The sequence below is a fragment of the Bombina bombina genome, chromosome 1 (genome assembly GCF_027579735.1).
Source record: "Bombina bombina isolate aBomBom1 chromosome 1, aBomBom1.pri, whole genome shotgun sequence".
Lineage (NCBI taxonomy): Eukaryota > Metazoa > Chordata > Amphibia > Anura > Bombinatoridae > Bombina > Bombina bombina.
Genome location: NC_069499.1, coordinates 688086410 through 688107765, shown reverse-complemented (window position 1 = coordinate 688107765; position 21356 = coordinate 688086410). Strand labels below are relative to the sequence as shown.

The 21356-nt window shown below is 38.7% G+C and overlaps 1 protein-coding gene across 1 annotated transcript in view; it reads right to left on the bottom strand.

The window, feature by feature from the left end:
- Nucleotides 1–16117, bottom strand: part of LOC128645873 (A-kinase anchor protein 17B) — a 236323-nt gene extending 220206 nt beyond the window's left edge. Inside the window, exon 1 of the mRNA XM_053699177.1 lies at nucleotides 15842–16117. The gene's annotated coding sequence lies outside the window, so the exon portion shown is untranslated. The remainder of the gene's footprint in view (nucleotides 1–15841) is intronic.
- Nucleotides 16118–21356: the final 5239 nt, after the last annotated feature.

Genomic DNA, 21356 nt, shown 5'->3' with positions numbered 1-21356 from the left:
TTTACTCTAGCCTGGCGCTCTAAGATTAAAGCTGGAGTAGGGTGAAGGAGACGGCTCTTGGTAACCCCAGATTAATATCCGAGGTGACTTTTGGTTATTAGCTAGTTAACACTGGGGTTTCTATCTCAAACGATTGGTTATGTGTACCCTTGTTAAGACATGTAGTGCAAAAGCATATGACGATCACTGATCTGAAATACCTCTTAATAGGTGTCGCAAATTGCCACTCTTAGCTGCAATCCATATCTCAATGGTTTGTCTACCTTGCTACATACCGTGAACTGCCTAATAAGGAGCTTATACTGGCTCATAGACTTTAATAGTATAACGTTATTATGCACATCATTGCAGTTTACAAAAAAATAGGGAATGCAGCTTGTTTTTGTATATGTGTTATCTGCATAACTATTGTAAGCATAAACCATGTTTATTGTTGTTCACAACCCTTATCCCAATGCTATCTCACTGTGTCATTATATACTTTGGGAACTTTCTTCTAGCTCCTGAGACTTTAGAGTATACTTTGGAAACATTTTTAAGATCTTGATATACAGAGAGTCAGCTTATGCATCACACAATGTGAAGCTATTTGTAGAGCACTGCTTATCTTATACATTAGTAAAAGTTCATTTATAATGTGTTGCAACTTAAATATGCTAGTATTAACTTGTTATACGCTCCAACTTACTAATACTGGGCGCCCAAGGATAGGTATTTCTAGCTCATAATAATACCGTCTGGGTCATACCATTACCCTAATAAATGGCACCCAGTGAGAATGATATAGTGCAGCTTAAGGACAGCCCTGATAGTAATACTGTGGGACCTAGATATTACTTTATCTTGTAGTTTGCTTTCCTTATATAGTTTGTTGCTGGCTTTTTCCAACATAGGCTGCGGACATCTTTTCTGTTTATCTTGCCTGTGGGTTAGTGGGGAGCCCCGGAGGAGTTACTTACGCAAATCGGCGAAATTGATGTCATGGCAGCTATATTATAGTTATACTAATTGTGGGTCACAAATATGATACTTTTAATGATACTGATATACCCCCCTTATGAGTCTGTCCGTTCTGGGGGCGAGAGGGGGCCCTCAGTGGGGACAAGTATATTTTACTATTGTATTATCTAAGTATCACTGCTACACTTTTGTTCGAGACAACACTTACATAACATGTGATTCTCCTTCCGGACCAGTGGCCAGGGTCCTGAGGGAGTCCATATAAAGGAAGATTAACCCACGAACATACAAACCTTTGGTTATTTAACACGAGATCCCTAAGTTGTAGTCGGCAGTTGAATATCATGCTACTAACTTATTCTTACAAGATTGATGTTAGCTCAAACTATGTAGTCTAGCGACGCTACACAGTAAAGCCCCATAGCATGGTAGGGGGGCTCTTAGTTCTACAGGATGTCCAGGTTTTTGCTATACGTCTTATCTTAAAGAAAGCTATGGAAAGTATATTATGTTCAGAACAAGCAACACTTATTTTTACCTCCTATATCCTGTTAAGTCTAATCGCCCTTATGTTTATAGATTCCAGATATTCAGCACTAGCTCACCTCCTCCCCCCACAAGCAGAGCCCTTAACAGGGTTCCAATTAGGCGGACTACTTTCGCCTCATTTCCTTTCATTTTATAAGAAATATGTGCCCTCACTGAATTGAACTAAGTTACTCTCTTATGTATTTAATGTACGTTAATCCATCTTGGACATATGTGTACGAACTTCATGTTTAAAGATATTTGAGTAGGGGTCCTGCGCGAACCCAATAGTTACCAAGTTATTCTCTTATGTATTTAATGTACGTTAATCCATCTTGGACATATGCGTACGAACTTCATGTTTAAAGATATTTGAGTAGGGGTCCTGCGCGACCCCAATTGTTACCTTTTACTTTCAAACTAAATAAAAATAAAAATAAAAAAAGAGAACATGAAAAATTAAGAAGTGACTGGGTGAGTGAGCTCCAATATGTATCTTATACCAAGGCTAGTAGAAGTTTAGTAATTCTCTTTGGGAAGAGAAAATCAGTAAAAGTTTAACAGACCCTAAAGGATCCAGAGGGTAGGTATTTAATTGTGCAAGCTAAGATAGAGTCACATACATACACTCTGTGCAATATGTATGCTCCAAACAAAAAAGACAAATCCTTTTGGCACAATTTTACTCAAAGAATGATGCCATTTTTGGGTTCACATATGATTATCGGGGGTGATTTTAATTTAACTCCGAATCCATTGTGTGATAGGATGACTGGCCCTGGGGGACCTAAAAAATGTGGTAATAGAAATACGGGTAAGTTTGAAAAATCAGTCTTTTCTAGGCTTTTCTCTGACCTACTGGTCAGTAATATTTGGAGACTAAGACATCCTACTGATAATGATTTTATGTGTATAACAAAGGCGAAGACCGCATGCTCACGTATAGACATGTTTCTAATATCGGACGCCCTGATTCCTAAGGTATATTCAGATAAGATTCACAGTGTTCTCTTATCAGATCACGCGCCGGTTGAGTTGGTTTTTGAAGGGCCAGTCTTGAATAGAAACACACTAAGATTCCCTGCCCATTTATATAGATCAGACTCTTTTCATAAATTTCTTTTGCATGCATGGACGGATTTTACCACTGATAATAAAGAACATACTTCTACACCGGAGCTGCTTTGGGAGACAGCTAAAACGGTCTTAACGGGTAATATAATCTCGTATGTAGCACATAGTCGTCGGAATGTACAAAAGACATAACTACTTTGAGTAAAGAAGTAGTAGATTCGTATCAGACGTTTTGTGAAACTAAAACCTCTTTTCATTTCAATCTCTATATAGCAGCTAAGACGTCATTAGATACTTTTTTGGAACACCAAGCAGCCCAGGGCCTTCTTACGAGAAATTCTATATACTTACGTTATGGAAACAAGTCAGGTAAACTTATGGCCTCTCTAGTAAATAAGAGATCTACTAAAAAAAACATTGCTTCCATTTCTTATAAGGGAAAAACTTTTACAAAAACCCAGGATATCCTTAGACTACCTCAGCTATCACAAGAACAATTATCTAATCTGAACTTGCCTATTACTACAGAAGAAATAAATAACACAATATCTTCTTTGTCCGTGGGGAAAAACTCCTGGGCCTGATGGCCTCCCAATTGAATTTTATAAAATCTTGTAACCACAGGTATCAGTACTCTTACTGAAATTGTTTAATACATATTTCATAGAAAAGGCTACTCCTTCTGCACTCTTCTCATCAGCCAATATTACTCTTATTCCTAAAATAAATAAGGATCACACAAGGACTGAATCTTATCACCCGATTTCGCTACTTAATTCGGATTATAAAGTGTATATGAAGATCTTAGCCTCAAGGTTACAACCTCTTCTGCCAGATATCCTACACACTGATCAGACGGGTTTCGTTACAGGGAGATCATCGGTGGTTAATCTGCGTAGAGTCCTACATATAATCAACCATTACTGGTCCAATAGAAATGACTCTAAGTCAGCTAAAGGAGGCCTTCCTGCTATCGTTGGATGCAGAGAAGGCCTTCGATCGGGTAGAATGGCAACATCTTTTGAACACTATGAGACTTTTTAATATACAGGGTTCCTTTTTACAGGCAATGTCTAATATTTACTCGGCACCAATGGCACGAATAATGGCTAATGGTTTTTTCTCCGGTGACGTTCCTCTACAAAGAGGAACCAGACAAGGCTGTCCACTTTCACCTCTGCTTTTTGATTTGGCACTGGAACCATTGGCTCATAAATTACGTCAAGCTTATGTGGGAATTAATATTAATGATTCGTATCATCATTTAGCACTCTATGCAGATGATATGCTGCTTTTTGTAGACGAGCCCGCAAATTCGATTCCTAAAAATTTTTATATTATAGAAAAATTTGGTACTTTCTCAGGTTATAAAATAAATATATCAAAATCTGAAATATTATGGTTAAAGGGACAGTCTACACCAGAATTTTTATTGTTTTAAAAGATAGATAATCCCTTTATTACCCGTTCCCCAGTTTTGCATAACCAACACAGTTATAATAATATACTTTTAACCTATGTGATTATCTTGTATCTAAGCCTCTGCAAACTGCCCCTTTTTTCAGTTATTTTGACAGACTTGTAGTCTAGCCAATCAGTGCCTGCTCCCAGATAACTTCACGTGCACGAGCACAGTGTTATCTATATGAAATACGTGAACTAACACCCTCTAGTGGTGAAAAACTGTTAAAATACAATCTGAAAAGAGGTGGCCTTCAAGGTCTAAGAAATTAGCATATGAACCTCCTAGGTTAAGCTTTCAACTAAGAATACCAAGAGAACAAAGCAAAATTGGTGATAAAAGTAAATTGGAAAATTGTTTAAAATTACATGCTCTATCTGAATCATGAAAGATTATTTTGGCCTAGACTGTCCCTTTAAGGAAACAGCCGCATAGTAGAATAACATACCTTAAAGTGGTTACTTCGTCTTTAACCTATTTAGGTATTCTGCTGCACCAGAACCCTAACTATCTTTATCAGCTTAATATTAATAGACAATGTACATAGGCTTCCCAGCAGCTTGATAACTGGTCTCTGCTGCCACTGTCTTTATCAGGTCGCATCAACTGAATTAAGATGGTTACATTACCACAAATTCTATACACTCTATTGATGTTACCTTTTTTATTATTATTATTTTATTATTATCGGTTATTTGTAGAGCGCCAACATATTCCGCAGCGCTATAAACAAAGGGGAGTATAAAACAATTAAGGGATAAAGTGGGTAGAGGGCCCTGCCAAGATTTGCACTGTTGTAATCCACTCTTAAGAAGGTGATCTACAAACAGCTGGGCTCTTAGTCTTACATGCTAAGGGGGTTCAGGGGATAGCAATGGAGGAGTGGAACTGGTATAAAGTAAGGTTAGCATAGATTGTATGCATCCTTGAACAGCAGAGTCTTTAGGGAGCCCTTGAAGCTTTCAAAACTAGGGGAGAGTCTTGTGGGGCGAGGCAGAGAGTTCCACAAGATGGGAGCCAGTCTGGAGAAGTCCTGTAAACGGGAGTGCGATGAGGTAACCAGAGAGGAGGAGAGTAGGAGGTCATGAGCAGAGCGAAGGGGACGGGAGGGAGAGTATCTGGAGACAAGGTCTGAGATATAGGGGGGAGCAGTGCAGTTGAGGGCTTTGTATGTCAGAGTGAGAATTTTGTGTTTGATCCTAGAGGCAAGAGGAAGCCAGTGAAGGGATTGGGAGAGAGGAGCAGCAGATGAAGAGCGACGTATAAGGAAGATGAGTCTGGCAGAGGTATTCAGTATGGATTGTAAGGGAGCTAGGCGGCAGGTGGGGAGACCAGAGAGGACAGAGTTGCAGTAATCAAGGCGGGAAAGAATGAGAGAGTGGATTAAAATCTTAGTTGTGTCTTGTGTAAGGAAGTGTCTAATTTTGGAGATGTTTTTAAGGTGGAAGCGGCAGGCTTTAGCCAAGGACTGAATGTGAGGAGTGAAGGAAAGATCGGAGTCAAATGTGACCCCGAGACATCGGGCATGCGGGGTAGGGGTAATGATGGAGTTGTCGACAGTTATAGAGATATTGGGGGTGGAGAATTTGGAAGAAGGGGGGAAAATGAGGAGCTCAGTTTTGGAGAGATTTAGCTTGAGGTAGTGGGAGGACATCCAGGAAGAGATGTGAAAAAGACAGTTAGTGACAAGGAAGGAGATAGGTCTGGTGCAGAGAAGTAGATTTGGGTGTCATCGGCATACAAATGATATTGGAAACCGTGGGACTTAATTAGGGAGCCTAGTGATGATGTATAGATTGAGAAGAGAAGGGGACCAAGGAGAGAACCTTGCGGTACTCCGACAGAAAGTGGTGACGGGGCAGAGGAGGCCCCAGAGAAGGCTACACTGAAGGTACGGTTTGATAGGTAGGAAGAGAGCCACGAAAGGGCTGTGTCACAGATGCCGAAGAATTGCAGGGTTTGGAGCAAAAGAGGGTGGTCGACAGTGTCAAAGGCTGCGGACAGATCAAGGAGGATAAGCAGAGAGAAGTGACCTTTTGATTTTGCTGTAAGTAGGTCATTGGTGACCTAAACAATAGCTGTCTCTGTGGAGTGATAGGGATGAAATCCAGATTGCAGCGGGTCAAGAAGGGAGTTTAACGTAAGGAAATGGGATAGGCGTGCATATACTAGTTTTTCGAGAAGCTTTGAAGCAAGAGGGAGGAGGGAAATATGGCGGTAGTTGGATGGGGAGGTAGGATCAAGGGAAGGCTTTTTTGAGGATAGGTGTGACCAGTGCATGTTTCATCGATGAGGGAAATGTACCAGTGCTGAGGGAGAGGTTGAAAATATGTGTTAGTATAGGGGTAAGGGTAGCAGAGAGGGAGGGGAGTAGCTGTGAGGGGATAGGGTCAAGGGGACAGGTAGTGAGGTGAGAGCGCAGTATAAGTGCCGAAACTTCTTCCTCAGTAACAGGGGAGAATGAACTAAGTTTCAGGTTATGAGGGTTGTGGTTGAGTGAAAGCATTTGAGGGGGGGAGAGAATGGAATTATGTTGAGAGCTGATTTCATGTCTGATGGAGTCAATTTTGTTAATGAAGTGACTGGCAAAGTCTTGAGCTGACAGAGAAGTTGTATTAGGAAGTGGGGGAGGGCGGAGGAGAGTATTGAGTGGAGAACAGACGTTTTGGGTTTGAAGAAAGATTAGAGATAAGAGTAGAGAAGTAGTGTTGCTTGTGGAGATTAAGGGCAGAATAGTAGGAGTTCAAGATGAATTTGTAATGAAGAAAATCAGCTGAACTCCGTGATTTTCTCCAATACCGTTCAGCAGTACGGGAACATCTGCGTAGGTACCGTGTCAGAGGAGTATGCCAGGGCTGGGGATGAGTGTGTGATTTCCGAGCAACGGTAAGAGGGGCGAGATTGTCAAGGACGGATATAAGGGTGGAATTATAGTGGCAGATAGATTGTTCAGGGCAGGAAAAGGAGAAGGATAAGAGGAGCGGTTTAAGGGAATTAGCAAGTTGTTGCTGATCTAAAGACATAATGCTTCTGTGAAGTTTGGTGTGAGGAGTAGAAGGAGGAAGAGTTATAGGAAGGGATGAAATTCATAGAGAAGATCTTCTATCACTTAATCGTGCTATAAAATGCTTTCTTTGGAAGAATAAAAAACCATGCATAGCGGCGGGAAAACTCTGTCTCTCATACTCGAATAGTGGATTGGGATTACCAGACTTCAGACTCTATAATTGGGCAAGCCTTCTTAGATTAGTATTTGACTGGCAGTTAGATACTGCACACTTCTATCATAAACAGTTAGAACAAGCAGTTCTGGGGGACATTAATATATCCTCTCTTCCATACATGGATAGGGGTAAATTACCTCCAGTAGGAAAAAATAATATTTTATACAAAGATTCATTGCAAGCTTGGAAACTATATTTTAAATATTTGAATATTTCTCAACCTGATCCTAAATATATACCTTTGGTAGGAAATCTTGATTTTCCCACAGGTACAGAATCTTTGCCCTTCCATTTATGGGAGACCAAGGGGTTAAGTGTGGTTGGAAGTTTCTTGGATCAGTCCTCTTGCACAGTGAAATCATTTCAGGAGTTGAGTAAACAATTTAATATACCACATACTCAGTTCTATGCTTACCTACAGACAAGACATTATATTAATAGTCTTAAAGATAAAAATGAGAACTTCTGGAGCTCCTCACCGTTCTTGGCTATACATAATGCTTTCAAAAGGGGACATTATTCAATTACTTTACTTTATCAGACCTTATTACGGAAAACAACACTAGAGCTGCAAGAGACGCTCGTAGACAAGTGGAAGTTGAGCATTGGAAACAACTATTTAAACTCTAAAAATGAGTTTAGAAAAGACTAAAAAAGCCACTCTGTCCTCTCAGCTGAGAGAATCGCAGGTTTGTATGCTACATCAAGATTATCTTACCCCTAAACGTATTTCGCGTTGGAACACACTGATTGGTAATCAATGTGTTAAATGCTCAAAACCTGCCCCAGATATATACCATTACTTCTATGATTGTCCTGTCATCAGAAACTTCTGGGGCAGGTTACAACATTGGTTACTAACAACTTTTAATCTCAAACTTATCATTGGTTTGGAGATGATTTGTCTTCTAGATTGGGATATCAGTGTAAATAGGATATGTCCTATTTTATCCCTGATCTTCCTGTTAGCCAGAAAGTGTGTTCTACAAAGAAAAAACGAAAGTACTAATGGCACTGCTGAGGGTTGGGAATTAGGGTAGCCTATTAATCTCTGAATTAATAGATACAGTCTGTCTGGGTTTGTATCTATGATTCTGTGTTAATAACAATTTGGCTGAGGTGCTGTGTACTTGTATACTGAAACACTCGAAATCAATCCTAGGATTGAAGAATTGTACACCTGGGTAGCACTCTTCCCCTTATTCACGGGTGGCACAATTGGGCAGAGACTGGATATCTTGGGAGAGAGAGTGCTAGGGGATATTTAAAATATAACCTTTATTTCTTAATTTAAAACAAAAACAACCCTTTGAAAAAGCCACGTTAGTGGCGAAACATGTTAGGGAAACGATTGTTGTGAATGCCTCCTAAAAACTTTTTTAACTAGCAGGACATTTGGTCCTTATTGTAAATAACTGCATGAAGTTTGTGGGTTGTTAAACATTTAAATTACAGCTTAGAATTTCTTAAACAAGGCTCTATTTAGTACCGTGGATTTTACACGAGTAATCGGCAGTTGCGGCACGGCGGCAATATAAGTATATCAATACTAAAATCGGGGATTTAGATATAATACCCTAACATTCAATAAGTTACATATACCGAAAACGCCAAACCGCAAGCCGTGCCTGTACAAACTTAGAAATATACTCAGAGATTACCGGTAGAAAAAAAGTATACAGATATTAATAAAAACAAAATACTAGATTTACTATAAGTATCAGAACGAATTCCTCTTACCGCTGCAGCTATATTGCAGCATCTTGTAGTTTTCATAGAGATTTTTACTTGTAACTTAATCAGAAGTTGTGGCACAATTAGTGATTATCGAACAACTGTTTGAGCACACATATGTTAATATATGTAGCAATCTTTATATGGAACATTAGAAACCAATAGAATAAGTATTGAATTCAGCAGCAAAACTGAGTCTACACTAGACTAACAAGACAGTGAGAATATCTATCTCAGCCGACCTATTACTTATAGGATTTTATAAGCAAAGCAAATTCAAGTAGCGCTGAATGAGGAAAATGTGACTAACAGCATTCTGCCAATAATCAGGTTTAAATGAACCAGCTATAAAACATTAAAGTTCAGTACAACAGTAAAGAAATACACTGTTGTCTCAAGAGAAATATATTAGGCAAAACCCTGAACATATATAGATAGCAGTCACAATAGTCCAATCTCACAGTCTGTCAATATATCTAACCACGATTTCTGTATATTCAAACTAAAATTGCTATAACAGTAGATTTAGCTCAATAACATAAGCTAAGAACAACATCTACTCTATATCTATACTAATACTGCATATATATTTTCTTTTCAATCAAGCAGTAATATTAGATTTGCTAAATCCAAATCCCAATACATGCATTAAGACAGAATAACAAACCAGACTTTGCTGCTTATAATCTCAGAGCAGTTCCTATAAAAATTGCATTACTGTGTACTCACCCACAGAATATCCAATAAGACCACCTAATTTGTGATCTAAACCACAAGTTCAGGAACAACAGATTTATTATTCTACAAGAAAATCAGATTCTTACTGATCCCTACAGATATCTCTGACTTAAGAAACATTAATAAACGTTCAATGTAAAAGACAACCACTATATGTAAATATAAAATATTGGATTACTTAAAATCCGACCAAATCCTGTGTTTTTAAACATAGTATATATGTGAATTGTGTGTAAGCTTTTTGTTTTAAATTAAGAAATAAAGGTTATATTTTAAATATCCCCTAGCACTCTCTCTCCCAAGATATCCAGTCTCTGCCCAATTGTGCCACCCGTGAATAAGGGGAAGAGTGCTACCCAGGTGTACAATTCTTCAATCCTAGGATTGATTTCGAGTGTTTCAGAAAGTGTGTTCTATCTCTGTGGATAGAGAGGAAATGCCCTACGGTAAGGCATCTTATTCATAAGTTGTGGGTACAGTTACTCAGTGATCAACACGACACTCAATTTGACACAACACAACGCTTGCAGATATTTCTCAAAAAATGGGAATGTTACATAAAAACGTTGGATATATCAAAACAAAAACAGATATTATCCCCCTTTCTACAATCAGAATACATGTTAAATGCTCATTTAAGAGGTGAATGGTCCTTAGTGTATAAAGATAAAAATATAATATCCTAGTTTCCACACAGCTGACGGGGAGGGGAGTGGAAGAGAAAAATTTCCCCTCTTCCCCCTGCCCTCTTCCCCTTTTTTTTTCTCTTTTTTTTTCTCTCTCGTTTGGTTTTTGTTTGTTAAGCTAAATAATATTTAAAAAAAAAACAATATGATGGTCCCCAAGGCAGAACATACAGTGATCTGAGATGTCATCGCAGAAAATGCAGCATGCCTGCAGAAAGAACAGGACACATGCAGGCACTGTTAGCGCTTGAACTTTGTAGTGCTGCTCAACATTAGACAGTTCTCTTCAAACAGAGCTGTGCTCTGGTTGCACTGTGTAAGTTGTCCTTAAGCACAGTGCATCCAGAGCAAAGTGAAGCAGTCAAATATGCAGTAGCGCTGCAAAGCAGCAGCGCATTGCTTGTTGGCTTGCTCTAAGAGAAAAAAAAATCAAACCCGCACCCTAATCTTTCCCAGTCTGCAAAGCTGTTTATTCTGAATATAAGACGTTAGTATGAGCAATGCATCTTTTTTATTACTACATTTCTATGTTAGACCAAGAGAAAAGGAAACATATTTATTCAAGAGACAGTTTAAAATTTTCTTTTTCTGAATGCAGCTAATTTGAAATGCAATTTTCAACTACTGCACTATATTATAAAACGCTAAAAATTGCTTTATTCTTCAGTTAATCAACACATTCCAATTGAAACTGGTGCCTTAGTGTAACTGTCTAATTTAAAATTGAATTTTTTTTAAAAAATAACCCGCAGAAAATGTTTCTCTAAAAAAAATCTCATCACAGAAAGTGAAGAAAAGTTCTGCCTCTGGGATGATGGTACAAATACATATCTATTAGAATATCCGTCGACCCACTGAGAACTCTCAGCTACATATATGTCAATGTATGATACGGTAACTTATTGTATTGCTATTGATGCTTTGTAACCCACTCTGCAAAGTGTGATGACGATATAATTTGCATTATTGTACCCTTTAATGGTTATAACAAAATTGATTGAGACAGTAAAATCACATTTTATAATGATTAGGATATTAAAAAAAAAAAAGCGGGGGTGTGTCTGAACAAGTGATCGGATCGGTCACACTTTTTGGAGCTCCAGCTGAATTTCTCCTAATCCGCCGATTCGGAGAACTCTATTACAGCTAATTACCCAAATTTGCATTTGGCATTGAACTACTTTTTAGTAGCACGCTATATCACCAAAATTGAGCTGTATTTTTGAAGCTGCAGCACGAAATCAGACTACAGAGGCCTAGTGCGGCGGCACCTAATAGGCAGCGCCATCCCCCTCGGGAGTCCGAGGTATTTAGCTGCAGTTGGACACATCAAGCTACTGAACCGAATTTCTACATTTTCTATCATTAAACTTTGACAGACCTAAAAGAAGGACTTACATACACAGAACCATTTGAATAAATAGTATAAGCCCCGGCATCATCTTGCATCTAAAATGGCTGCTACAGAAGAAGCTGACATACAAGATATCTTTAACAATTCACATTGGCGCCAATTTGAAGAGCTATGCCGACGCCTAATTGAAAAAGCCCCGCACGAATCATTACTTATGCACGGCTCCTTAATGACTAACTATAGAGCCCTGAAAGCACGTTCAGAGAGGCCGGAGCTGCGGAAGATGAGTATCAGCACTGATGCTAACCCGCCAGTCAACCTACAGTATAGTGGGGCAAGTGTGGAGAGGCCGATCAGCCCACAAATCTCAGAGAGGAGAGGCCCAGCAATACGAGTGAAATCAGCTTCGCCCAGCACAGCAAGGAGGCTCTGGCAGACGACAGCATCCACACCACAGGTCTCGGTTCGGTGGGGTTTTGGGGGTGGTCCCTGGAAAACCGGGTCTGTTGAAAGCGTGTTTTCTGAGTCTGCAGCCTCCCCTGACCACCTTGAGTCTAAAAATCACTCGCTGGAAACTGCCTTTGTTAAAAACAGAAACTTACTTATACCAGATATCTCCATTAGGCCTAAACGTTTAAGTCGGCCGCCCCTTGCATCATACTGGACTGCCTTTCTTATGGATGCAACACAAGTTCACCGGGACTTTACCATAGCACACATTGCTATGCTCACAAAATCCTGGGGTTAGGGGATAAGGACATTAGCGTGAATACCAACAGATTGTAGAAATAGTCTTGAACGCAGTAGTATGTTTAAATATTGCTAGCTTAGAATCAAACTTATTTACACAGAGTGGTTGATGTTCTTGTTTTTTGTTGTAACATTATAATGTATTATATCATATTTCTTGTTTGTTTGTTGATTATCCTGACAGGGCAAATAGAGAAGTGTACCTACGCTGTGCACCATAGTGAATCCTGCCTTTATAGTGCTATACTAATGCATTATTATATGCTCAGGTTGATCTGTCCTATATCTTATAAAAAGGTTTGGCTGACATATTCTAGGGTCCACATAACTTTGTCTTTGGTTCTAGCGGCTTGCGGCCGGAGCTGCTGTAAAGAAGACAAGCATGATATTACATAAGAGACGCTGCTTTAAATCTGAATACATTTTATTACCTATTTATGCTGGGTCGAACCCTCGAACTATACTAAGCGCCTAATAGGATAATAGGACCAACAATATGTTCCATATGAATTAGTCTATTTCACGAAATGGTGACCAATTAATTAGAAGCCCTGGTTCTAGAAAGTCGACCTTATATCCTATACTATTTTATCATAGTAGGCTAGGAATTATAGTTGTCAAGTACCCATCATCTATTATTTATAGAGCATAACTTTCAATAGAAAGCCTGTTATAGGTTGAAATGTAAGAAATATTATAGACGTGCCTAGCTACAGCTCCAGCATTGTTATCCTTTAGTTAATTATTTTATATATATTTAGAACAATGCAATTTTTCTTTTCTTTTGTTTGTTAACACTAGTATTATATAATACCCCATGTCTGTGTTCTGAATTAATATTGGGTCCAAGAGCGACCAATACTGTTATATTGTGGGGAAAAATGAGGACTTTATCATTTCTGAGGGTTTGTACTAGAACTAACATATTATTGGAAAGTATAACATGAAACCACATTATTCAGCTGTATGCATTTTCTTATGTTCTCAATAAAAATTTAAATTAAAATAAAAAATAAAAAAAGCAGCAGCTGAGAGTGGAGGAAACAATTACTTTGTTTTATAAAGGTTTAGACTGGGTGGAAAATATTGCTAGAAATGACATACCATGGGGAAATAACATATACTATAAGGGAGATGATATGAAACCACAAAACAGTTATTTTGTGATTCAGACAGAGAATACAGTTTTAAAAAAAAGCTTCCATTTTACCTCTGTTAGCAAATTTGCTTCGTTCCCATGATATTCTGTGTTGAAGAGATACCTAGGTAGACATCTGGAGCACTACATGTCAGGAAATAGGGCTGCCATCTAGTGCTCTTGCAAATGGATAACATTCTTGTAAAACTGCTGCCATATAGTGCTCCAGAAACATGCACGCTCCTAAGCTTACATCTCTGCTTTTAAACAAAGGATCTCAAGAGAACAAATTAAAATTGATGAGAGGTATATTAGAAAGTGGTTTAAAATTGTGTGCTTTATCTGAATCATGAAAGAAACAAATTGTGTTTCATGTTCCTTTATAGATAGGAAAAAGCTGGATACATTTTTTCTGCCCCCTTCCAAAAAAAATTACAATAAAAAACAATTCACACATGAATTCCAAGCTGAAGGAAGGGAATAAACACAGATGAGTCTACTAGGCATGGGCGGAATTTCAGATTCAGCATTCTTTTGTGAAATGAATGCTGAATATGAATGTAGGTGGCATTTGGTTCTTAGCAGTGTGAAAATGCCACACACAAAGATCTGTTTTTGCACAAATCTGTGTGTGTTGATCTTTCACACTGATATATCCAGAAAAAAGCCAAATGCCGCTGCCTGTGGCCATATTCGGCACATTTAGCCAACAAATGCCAAATCCAAAATTGTGCCCATATCCAAGAATCTTCAAGTTGTTCACAGACAATGGTTAACACACAAGTTTCCAATAAATCTAAATCCAAAGGTTACATAACTAAAACAGAATATATAGTTATATAGCAGTCAATTAAATCTAGCCAGTGCCAGATTTCATGGAAAACCAGAATTAGAAAATCCGCAATTTTCATAGTTAAATTACATGAAAAGGGAGCATAACAAATAATGAATGTATACTGCATGTATATTGCTAAGTTGTTTCATTATGAATAACTAAACATTGTATATTCAAATCTCATGGTGTGTACTGTTTCTATAAATTTGGGCTATATACACTAGAAATAGTAAATCCAGGTCGCAGCACAATCATAAATGCATTTTAAAATGATATTAAAAGAATAAGCATATACAAACATCTTTAGGATTTAGATTTTCAGTAAGAAATATTTTTGTTTATTATTTGCAGTTACCTGTTAGCAGCATATATTTAGTGTATAAAACTAGTATGGTATACAACAATTGTTTTAATAAATGTATTGTAACATCTATCTTTCTTAACCCTTTCGTGCTGCTGGGGTTAACTTGTCTACATTGGAACAACTGTTCCAATGTAAACAAATTGAAATCTTGTGATCGTGCATGTGATCCCGAGATTTCAATGATGGGATCGCGTCAGGGGGCGTCCCTATGATGCTAGGCACGCCCTCCAGACCGCGATCCCATCAGGGAAGCGCCAGTGGCTTCAGGAAAGCCAAGCGGTTAGGACGTTGTATTTCATCCTTTGGAGCTAAAGCCCAGCAAAATTCGGATGAAATACAACGTCCTAACGGCGTTAAAGGGTTAAAAGTACATTGCACTTAAAAAAGTTCTGCTAGTCTAAAGGAGAATGTTCCAAAATGTGCTGTATTTTTTTTTTCATTCCTTTGTTGAAAAGCATACCTAGGTAGGCTCAGGCGCAGCAAATGTCCTACTGGTAGCTAGCTGCTGATTGGTGGATGCACATATATGCCTCTTGTTATTGGTTCAAAGGGTGTGTTCAGCTAGCTCCCAGTTGTGTATTGTTACTCTTTCAACAAGGGATACTAAGAAAATTAAAAAAAAAATATATATATATATATACACACACAATTATTATGCATATACATATTGTTTGATATACACATATACCACACACACACACATTTATTATACATAGACATATATATTGTTTGTTAAATTGTTATCCCTATACAAAGTGTATGGAGATATTGAATGGGCCTGGCCCTTGCCTCAAACGTTCTGGGGGCAAATTCCTAGTTAAACCCCCTAAGTGTCCAGCATATTCTGCTTCATGTACAAAGTAGCACTTTGCTGACAGCTGAGCGGTTACAGCAGGGGTTCACAATCACATTATATAAATCAGGGGAGGACCACATCCATACAGATGGTTATTCCTCGTCCCTCGTATTAAGACTGCTTCCCACCATGGCTCACCTCAGCCCGGTGCTCCCTCTCTCTCCCCAGTCCCCACGTTGCCTTTCATTTGGTGTTCATGTTGCTAGGCTGGTGAGAAGAGGAATGCACGGAGCATGGAGTTCCTTGGTCCCGACTCAGCTCTCTAACTACAGCTGCAAATTCAAGGGAGGCTGGTTCCGGGTTTTCCATCAGCTGCTACGCAAGTGCGCATCTTAGCTGTGTGTACGCTGGCTGTAACAAATTATTGCACTGCCTGTCTGACACTCTCGCATGAAGAACGGTGTTGTTAAAAAGCAAAACATAACTCAGTGTAACAGACAGGTTCACGCTGTCAACAATAACAGCAAACCCACTAGAACTTTGGGTTTGTGTAAGCCGCCTCGGCCCTCTTAATTATATCTGCGTCACACAAAATGAAACAAGGAAATGCTTCCATACATGCATCTCTAGCGTTATTGTACCAGGGTCATGAAGGCAATAGTCTTATCAAGTATTGTATGAAATACCCGAGTGAGTTTTATAGTTATACACGATTACGAAATACAGACTAGTGAGCTCGTGTGAAGCAAATCAACATGGTAACAACATTCACGGTTAATATGTACACATGACAGTTTCATAAATAATTAGGCTGTGTATGTTTTCAGTGGAAACTATCCCTAGAAATCTTACTCGTTACGCTTTAGCAGATGCAATTTTTTAAAAGCACTGTTTCCTTTTGCAGGCATCCTGCTTTGTTTATACAGTGAAAACCGCTTGCTTATACAGTGAAAACCATTAATTCACAAATAAATTATTTTGCACTGCTTTATTAATTGGACCTAGTGACATAATTTTTTAGCTTTGCATGAATTATAGCAGTCAAACTAACTGGATTTCCTTTAATGTGTTTCCAGTGACTTATAGCTACATAGTAAAAAATGTAGGGGAATTTGTTCCTTTATTTTTGTACATTAAATAATTATGGTAATTTAAGCGACAACCCAATAAAATGGGCAGAACTTATCCCTTTTATTTACACAAAGGGGTAGATTTATCATGCAGCGTATGTTGCTGTTTCCGTTCAAGCCTTTAGCGCTCGCCGGCAACATAAGTTAAGAGCAGCAGTCGTAAGGGACCGCTGCTCCTTAACTCATCCGCCACCTCAGAGGTGGCGGACTGCAATCATACCAATCAGGATGATTGACACCCCCTGCTAGCGGCCGATTGGCGGCATTGCATGCACAAGCATTTCACTAGTAATGCTTGTGCAATGATAAATGCAGACAGTTTATGCTGTCAGCATTTATTGATGTCCGCCCGACATTTGATAAATCTACCCCAAAATCATCCTTATCTACTTATACACAGTGAGACAAATACTGCAAGATGATCTAAAGCTCTCAAGGGTCAGCAACCTTGAGCCCCCAGATGTTTTGGAACTACATGTCCCATGATGTTTTGTATTTTATATTATTTTTAACTTCAGATTGTGTCCTTTCAGTATTATTACATTTGAAACCTACATATTTTCTTGAATGATTCATACAGAGAGTACAATTTAAAACAAGTTTCCAATTTATTTGACCTAATATGCTTCAATCTCTTGGTATCCTTTGTTGAAGACAAAGCAATGCACTAATGGGGGCTAGCTGAACAACAGTAAAGAGGTATATATGTGCAACCACCAATCAGCAGCTAGCTCCCAGCTCCTGAGTCTACCTATTGGGTACTTATAGAGCGCAAACTAATCACCTGTGAGGGTCTCAAGGCGCTAGGTATCCTTTTCAACAAAGGATATTAAGCGAACAAAACAAACTAATCGATTTAAAGGGTCATGATACCCAAATGTTGAAACACTTGAAAGTGATGCAGCATAGCTGTAAAAAGCTGACTAGAAAATATCACCTGAACATCTCTATGTAAAAAAGAAAGATATTTTACCTCAAAAATTCCTCAGTAGCCACATCCCATTGTAAAGGACTTCTAAGCAGCAAATCAGTATGTCTGTCCCGGGACAGCTTAGGGAGTGAGCTTACATGCACACTCATCTTATTTTCCTATTCAGTTTAAGGAAGTTTATTATGAAATCTCATGAGAGTTAAGTGAAATCTCATGAGATCACAGTAAAAGAGTTCATGGCCTCAGCACTGTTGATGCTGATTGGCTGCTGTTCATTTCTTAATTATTATTTTTTTACCTGCAGCTGAGCAACAGCTGAAGTATATTTTTTTACACAGAACTTACTCTGCTGAGCTGAGGTAAAATATCTTCCTTTTTTACATAGAGATGCTCAGGTGATATTTTCCTGTCAGCTCTTTACTGTTATACTGCATCAGTTTCAAGTGATTTAGCATATGAGTATTATGTCCCTTTAAGTAAATTGGAAAGTTGTTTAAAATCACATGCTCTATCTGAATCACATTCTCTCTTATATTTTAACCTTTTCACTACCGGGACTTTAAGAGAAAAGCTTGCCCAAAATACCAGAGAATTTTAAGCATTTTTGCTATCACTCCATTTAAACAGAAATAGAGCTTTGTTTTTTTTTTATTTACCTATCAAAACTATATATATATTTTTAAGTAGACAACCCAAGGTATTGATCTAGGCCCATTTTGGTATATTTCATGCCACCATTTCACAGCCAAATACGATCAAATAAAAAAACCGTTAACTTTTTCAGAAACTTTGGGTTTCTCACTAAAATTATTAACATACCACTTCATGGCACCAATGGGATCCACTTTGTTCACAAATAGAAGACATATATGGCTTTGCCTTTGCTTTTTGGTAATTAGAGACCGCAAATTGCAGCTGCGCACCACAATTCTATTATTCTCGGCAGTGAAGGGGTTAATTAGATAGCTTGTATGGTTAATTTTAGCTTTAGTGTAGAGATTACCTTCCCAACCCCTGATCCCTATCTGATCCCTGCCAAATAGCTCTCTTCCCTCCTTCACCCCCATCTTAGGTACTGGCAGACAGACTACCAATATTAATTTTGTTTTTTTTTAATATATTTTCTGTAGTGTAGAATCCCCTCTTACCCTCAAACCTCACTGACCCCCCCCAAACAGTTCTCTAACTCTCCCCCTCTAACTAGTGCCCCCTATCTTAGGTACTGGCAGCTGTCCGAAAGAACACTTTTTTTTGTAATTTTGTAATTTTTTGTTATCTATTTTCTGTAGTGTAGTGGTCCCCCCTCCCACAATCGTTAGTTAGGGACCCCCGCACACCACCTTTTTTCTGTAATGTAGCTCCCCTAGTCCCCATTCCTCCCTCCCCCTCCACTGTTAGACCACTCAACCACCTCCTGGATTCCCTCTCACACCTCCCGCCGGCACCAGCAGAGGATCCTTACAGATGGTTACACACACAGTCTCACTGTCTGTAACGATCTGGCATCTGCCCTCATATGGGACCGGAGCACAGATCGCACTCCCGTTCAATATGCGGGCAGATGCCTGCAGCTCAGGAACTGTAACTTAACAGCCGAGACTCCTGGAGCTTCCTGAAACTCTGACTTATATATACGTTGTGCGGTACGATAGGCAAAGTATCGCACAATGTATATATACTTCACATTGGGTGAAGGAGTTAATATATTTAGATTTAGATCCAGCAGTGATTTTAGAAATTCTGATATGGAATGTATTTTGGAGCAAAACCAAGAGGAGGGGAAAGATGATTGTTAGAGGCAACACAAAGGGAAGTATTTTTGATACAAACAGAATTGTAAGGTCTGGATGTATTAACATATTCTCTGATGTGTTTGCCATAAAGATAAGATATTCCTGAGTGTGGTGTATACTCTGAAATTGATTTTATTATAATTTTAAAATAAATCATTTAAAGAAGAAAGCTTCCAGTTACCCGAAGGGATTACTGAAAAGTGCTATATACTCAGAGCTATAGTGCCTCTGAGAAATTAAATTATGAAGGCAATTCTTTAATAAAATTACTTTTTGGTTAAGGTATAAGATGATTTTGGTGATTGTATTTATTTTAAGTGCACTGTGTATGATTTCACATTGGTTATCATAAATTGGGATTATGTTTTGAAAGTCTGTGTGTTACTTTAACAAAATAGGATCATACTATGTATATTTCTGTGTATCTTTTACAAATTACATTGCACCTTGCATTTGCTCCATTGTAAAATAAAACACAGCTTCACAAAATAGGAGATTTGTCTGAAGCTCTCTCACAATTCTTGTGAAATGCTGTAACCATTTTACAGAAGTAATATATACTAAACTAGAGACAAAAGCAAGTTCAATTGTAATGAAAAAATCTCAGTTGTATTTACTGCAAACTGAGACTTTATACCACACTCATTTGTTCTCCTGTTATCTTCTCTCTCCCCTGTGAAATTGTCATGCCGTGCCACTCTAGCCATTGCTAGGGGCGCAGCGTCTCTTTCCCTGCTCGTTGCCATGGGTTGTGTCGGATCCGGATGCGTGCGGCGCTGACATCATCGCCGCACACTCCTCTCTTCCTGATGCGCCTTTGTAAGTGCCATCACAACGATCTATCACTGCCCAAGTATAGGTGTTACCTTGTGTGCTCCTGGGTGTGATAGATCGTTGTTTAATTTAGCCTACTCGTGTATGATCCCTGCCTGTCTAACTAGTCTGCCTGCTATACCCCTTAAGTACTGGATTGATACACTGCTGCTGAACCCTGCCTGTCTGACTACTCTGCCTGCTTTAACCCTTAATTACTGGATTGATATACTGCTGCTGAACCCTGCCTGTCTGACTACTCTGCCTGCTTTAACCCTTGATTACTGGATTGGTATACTGTTGCTGAACCCTGCCTGTCTGACTTCTATGTCTGCTTTAACCCTTGATTACTGGATTGATATACTGTTGCTGAACCCTGCCTGTCTGACTACTCTGCTTATTAACCCCTGTTGTTCTGGATTGCCTATTTGTTGCCAAACCCTGCCTGCCTGACCATTCTAGTTGTTTGCCCTTGGACTGCTTTACTGTTGCCAAACCCTGGCTGCCTGACCATTCTAGTGGTTTGTCCTTGGACTGCTCTGCCGTTGCCGCTGCTCAGGGATATTCCCTATCATTCCGGCTTGACGCCGTGATAACAAGACTACTGGCCAAGTTCGGTCTGATAGAGGAATATCCCACGAGCATTACAGAAATTCTGTATCCCAGTGAGCCTTATTACTTTCTATGGAAGGCATCTCTCTGGAACTTCCAGGTTCCGCACTTTTTCTTATAGAATTCAGTTTAGCCCCTGTGAAGTCTGCACTATAATTTATCTCCAAACTAGAGAATGTTTGATTATCGAGCCCTTAGAAAGTATTGAAACTCTCTGTGAAACTGTAAATTTTTCAGTTTTATTTTAAATAGAACATATAGAAAGTTCATTTGTAAAAGATACACATAATATACAAAGTGTGAGTCTAATTTGTTAAAGTTACGCAGAAACTGTCAAAGCATAATTAGAATTTGTAAAATCACAATCCTAATACACTGCTGTATACATAATCATTATGCATTAAAATAGAAAATAGAAAGTGCAAAGTTTAAAT